Below are 5,390 nucleotides of genomic sequence, written 5' to 3'. Positions count from 1 at the left end.
CTGATTTTACTATGCCGGATATGTCATCTCTGCACTCCAGGAGGCGCTCTGTCATCTGACCCCATCCATGTTAGTGTCTGCAAATCTAAAATGGATTTAGAAATCTCTCCCACTTGAGCCTTTTTCCATGTTCATTATCTCTCATAGGACAGGGTGTAACACGCCCCTACACCTTCATAGGGCCCTAGTCCTTAGCAAAACTGGGGCCAGGAGAGAAAGACCATTCAGCCCTTGGAACCTAGTCCATGGGCAGCTATACCTGCCACATTATGGGCAAATCCTTAAATGTACTAACCTTGCTGTCTTGGCTTCTATAGTTCTGATTCTGACTAACTGTTCTCACCAACTGAGGTGTGTGAAGCCAGGATGTGGCTTTTATGCTTAACTGCTGACCCTAAGAAAGGCTCAACACTGCACCGGGGTCAGGGACATCCAGTGTGGTCACTGGCAGATCACCGTCAGAACTTTCTATTGGCTTGAACCAGGTCTGAGTAGTCTCGTCTGGTGGATTCCTCACGCAAAGATATTTCATGGCTTAGGCTCAGAAGTAAAGGCTACAAAGAATATTCTTTGACAGGGAGACAAGACAGATTGGTTTAATATTTGCAAAATAGCCTCATTACAGTATAGAAAACAGAAAGTATATTTACAACAGGGAGGAGCTTGTCAGGAGAGGACAAGATACTAATCTATGTTGCGTGGTGTGGGCTGTGATTGACAGAGCACAAAATGCAACGCACATCCAGCCTGCTACAGCCATTTGACCGCAGGAGAGTGTCGCCAAGGCCTCCTCTTGGTGGTTTCTTTGACTTGTCCTCCATTGCCAGGCTTGTGTGTGTTCTTTCATTACTGGATTATCTTAAGTGCATTTCTTTTTCTTAAAGCCAAACTGTGAAAAGAAATGGAAACACTCAGCTCAGACTTACATTCCGTAATGGGCCCTTTGTGCACATGCACATAACTAATGCTTACTTCTTGTTCCTGTAATCCCACTCCAAACAATCTTTCACTCTACTGCAGTTCCCAGCTGCCACACCCCGAGGTTACTGCAGTGCCTTTAATCTTCCCCTCAAACCCGCCTCCACCACCGCATTCCTCTCCTGCTCCGATGCTCATTTCTCCTCCCCTAGCCTGTTCTTTGGGATTTCTGTCAATGAATACTCTGAGTAGGCCCTTTCTTAGAAATCTAACTTCTCTGCTTCTCTCAGCAGGCTTCAGCTCCAGGTAGGCTGACATCCGAGCTGACCTTTAAGCAGTGACCACAGTCCATGCCTTCACTTATGTTTCTGCTTGTGCTGAGATGGTTTGTACTGTGTCCACATTCTGATACTAGATCCAACTCACTCTTCCAAGTGTACCTCAAATCCTACACACTTTATGGTTCTCTAAATCACTCGTCACTCAAGGCCACCCCACACTACTTTAGAACTTACGGACACTCCAACTTTGAATCAAAGACAGCGTCAATGACTGATAGTTTTTGAAACCATCCCAGGGCCCAAGTGCTTGGCTGTGGTCACTAATTTGATCTTCATTTTATCTCTGCAAAGTGGGCTCCCCAAAGTACACTCTGGACATGAAGAATTTGAACTTCCAAAAGGTGTGTTTGTTTGGAATTTGAAAGATAGTTGATCATGGCAGGGAAAACAAAGCATCAGGTCAAATTGAAACCACTGGTCACATCACATCCATAGTCAGGAAGTAGAGAAGGATGAACGCTTGCCTTAGCCTTTTTCCTTTCTTTGTAGCTTAGAATTCCACCGTAGGGAATGGTGCCTCCCACAGTGGAAAGTTCTTCATGCCCCAGTCACAGATCCTGAGCAACAAAGGTTGCTGGGCTGTACATTTCAGATGGCACCAACTTCCCATGACTGCCAAAGCGCATGCTCTTTCAGAATGCACTAATGTTCACTTTCTTTATTACTATTATAATTATTAAAGATTTATTTGTTTATTTCAAAAAAAGAAAGAATTTGAACTTCCAAGTACTGACAACTTTGCTCAGAATTCATGGCGAGAAGCGAAATGCCCAGGAAATGTGGTACACTGTACCTTTCTACTATATTGGTTCTCAAACTTCCTAATAATGCAACCCTTTAAAACAGTTCCTCATGTTGCAGTGATAATACCCCAACCACACCAACTGTTTTTGTTGCTACTTCATAACTGTAATTTTGCAACTTGCTACTTCAACGAATCGTAATGTAATTATTTTTGAAGCTAGAGATTTGCCACAGGTTGAGAACTGCTGTTCTAGTGTCAAAGGTCTTCCCTTTACCTCCCGCCTGCATGGCAAAGCCATGCAGGGTGGGAGTTGGGACCTTTGTAGTTTCTGCATGCTCTTCTAGGAAAGCACACAGTCCTTGAATGATGCTCTCCTGCTCTAAATGGTCTTTTCTCACGGAATCATTCTGTGGTGGATTGAATGCACTTGGCCCGGGGGAAGTGACACTATTAGAACGAGTGGTCTTGTTAGAGTATGTTGCAAGATTTTCCATGTCCAATCACATTAGGACAGTGGAAAGCCTGTGATTGGACAGGAAAAGGGATGCAGGGTTAGGGAGGAGAACCAGGAGACTAGAGATGCCTTTGTGTGTGGACCTGTGTGGCATTTACTAGTCACAAATAGCTATGCTTTTATAAGGTTAGAAATATTGGAATAAAGCTTTTATCATTATCAATTGGGTCTAAAATTATTGTATTGACATCTTGTAAATTATGATATTATTTATACATAAATCTGATTGGTTAAGTAAGCATTAAGAGTCTTGATTCTCCAGGGTAATTAGGTGGTGAGGAGGCAGATAGTGAGGTGTGTGGGGCATAGCATGGTATGAGAAGAACTCGGGGTCCCCTGCCGGAGAGATGGTGGGCAGAGGGACCACCGAGTGAGGTGACCCAGTGGAGGTCCTATGGCCCTGTAGGGCCGGAGAGTTTGCAGTCCTAGAGACTGATGGCAGGAGTGCAGTTGAGTGGTCAGAACAAGCAGATAGTTGGCAGGTCGACTTTTTTAATATTTCCCGCAGCAGAGTAGGTGTGGCCTTATTGTAGGAAGTACATCACCATGGGGGTAGGCTTTAAAGCTCTGCTCAGTGTGGAAGAGACCCTCCTCCTAGTTGCCTGGAAGGCAGTCTTCTCCTGGCTGCCTTTTGTCAAGATGTCTCCTTTAGTCTCCTCCAGGCCCACATCTGCCTGGATGCTGCCATGCTTCCTGCCCGGACAATAATGCACTAAACCTCTAAAACTGTAAGCCAGCCCCAATGAAATGTCGTTCATTGTAAGAGCTGCATTGGTCATGGTGTCTGTTCACATCAATGGAAACCGTAACTAAGATATAATCTTAGGTCAGCTGTCCAGCACTGCAGGTCTGGCGGTTAAGTTTGCTTACTCAACAGCATTGGTGGCTGCCCTTGTCTTTCCTCCCAGGAATCTTCAGTAACTCTTGGGTGGCTAAGATGCCACCAGCCTGAGGCAGGAGGCATGAGAAGGCCTTCAGGGAAACCTGACATCTCACTCACTCTGCCCACCTGCAGCATTTGATTCTGATGTCCCACCTCACGACACCCTTTTCAAGGCTAGAGGTGCACAATGTTCCTAAATTCTCAGTCAAGACAGGATGTGGCCTGCTGGAGGCATTCTTGGGGCCAGCTATGGGAGAGCTAGGCTCTAGGGCAGTGTGGAAAAGAGAACCCCTAGATGCTCACTGAATGCACCTAGGCCCTGTGATTTATTCTGAGAGAAAACAGCTGTCCCCAACTAGAACAGAGGAAAGTGTAGAATGATAAATACTAGAGCTTATGGCTTCAAAGAGGATCTGCCCAAGGGGATTCCTCTCCTGGTTCCTAAATGACAAGCAATGAGCATTTATCCCGGCCATAAGAAATGGTGAGTTTGGGGAGGATGTCTGGGAGCTTCGCAGGCCTGTCAGGGAAGGTTCTGTAGGGCTTCTCTGCTATGAGGGACTTCTGGAAACCACTCCAGTGTGTCCACCTCCTCTCTTTTTCCCTTCCTTTCTGCTTTACCCTATTTTTCTAGGTAAGAAGAAAAGGACAGAGAACCTTCAAAATGGCCCCTGCATTGCTCACAGCTCAAACTTCCTGACATACCAAGGTCAGCTTGCAGAACCTGGAAGCCCCTTGGTCACTGTTGACATGACAGAGTCATTTAAGGATCCCCTGAAAAGCCCTGTGGATTCCTTGCCTCTTTGTGTACCTCTGCTGGTTCAGGAAACCTAACGAAAACACTGGGGAATCCCGTCTGATCTCCTTCACTGCTAAGTGGAGATCTTTCAAGATGGGGGAAGGTGGCTTTTGAGGTGGGGACAAATACCAGATATTTTCCATGCAAGACATGTCAAGGCGTACAACAGGTTATAATTAGCTCTCACGGAAAAATAAAGAAAGGCCATTCTGCCCTAGCTTGCTATGTCTTTACACTGCTCATGAGCCTCTCCTGCCTGGGTTCAGTGAGAAGATCTGTGCATGTCTATAGCTGTCATCAGGACAGGGCATTCCACAACCAGCAGTCAACTCTTCTTGCAAAGAGGGGAACCTATTCCCATGACTCACCCCCAGGACCAACTTCAAAGTGATCCCGGTCCTGGTGCCTTGTCTGACTGCTTCACGTTCCTCTAAGAAAGTTTGGTCCTGGAAATTCAGATATAAAGTGAGATTAAATCAAGGATTAGGTTGGCTTTTCATCTTTACTTGAGAAAAACACAAAGGATGCCTTAAAATAGAATCTCCTCTCCAAGGGCAGCTGAGAAGTAGCCTGATTCATAAGACTTTCACCCCCCAATCAATTTCTTGAGAGTCAGATCACACTCACCTTCAGTGGAGATGGCCGAGGGGCCCTTTTGCACATTTATGCGGTTCCAGGATGCTCCACTGGGCATGTAGTCATTCTCAGGACAGAAAAAGATTCACTAAGTGACTGACCATTCATATAATTAGTTCCCATTCAATCATAACTTCTCAAATATTGGCAAGAAGATCTTTGCTGGATCCTCCCGTTAGGTGATTAATACAATGCAAATCAGATGCAGATTGACTGAAACCAAGTGAAATTGCCTACCCTGCAATAGAGATGGGTTTTTATCTGAAAGGGGTATGGATATAATTTGACCTTCATAACAGAGTGCCTTAAATATCAAAGAATGAAAAGAGATCAGTAGAAAAATGAGGAGCAGAATTTTTTTTATATAACTTTTTCCTCCTGATGTCGATAGATCAAAGGTTAAAGGGTCTTTGCTAAAGTTGTTTGTGCCCTGTTCTAAGTTACTCCACTCCGTGTAAAATGGTGGCTCTCTAAGCAGTGTCTTATCACAAGACACTCCATTTGAGAAGCATCTTTGGCTCCATTTTGAGTGCAGACCTAGAGGCAGGATGACT

The 5,390-nt window shown here is 45.1% G+C and overlaps 1 long non-coding RNA gene across 1 annotated transcript; it reads right to left on the bottom strand.

The window, feature by feature from the left end:
* Positions 1–586: 586 nt before the first annotated feature.
* On the bottom strand, positions 587–4,925 carry LOC127685381 (uncharacterized). Its single transcript, XR_007977857.1, has 3 exons — positions 4,828–4,925; positions 4,569–4,646; positions 587–889 (listed from the first exon to the last, which is right to left on the bottom strand). It is a non-coding gene; the product is annotated as an uncharacterized LOC127685381 (long non-coding RNA).
* Positions 4,926–5,390: the final 465 nt, after the last annotated feature.

Source organism: Apodemus sylvaticus, chromosome 5 (assembly GCF_947179515.1).
Source record: "Apodemus sylvaticus chromosome 5, mApoSyl1.1, whole genome shotgun sequence".
NCBI classification, from domain to species: Eukaryota; Metazoa; Chordata; class Mammalia; order Rodentia; family Muridae; genus Apodemus; species Apodemus sylvaticus.
The sequence above is the reverse complement of the archived record's forward strand: the minus strand, read 5'-3'. Positions and strand labels throughout refer to the sequence as shown.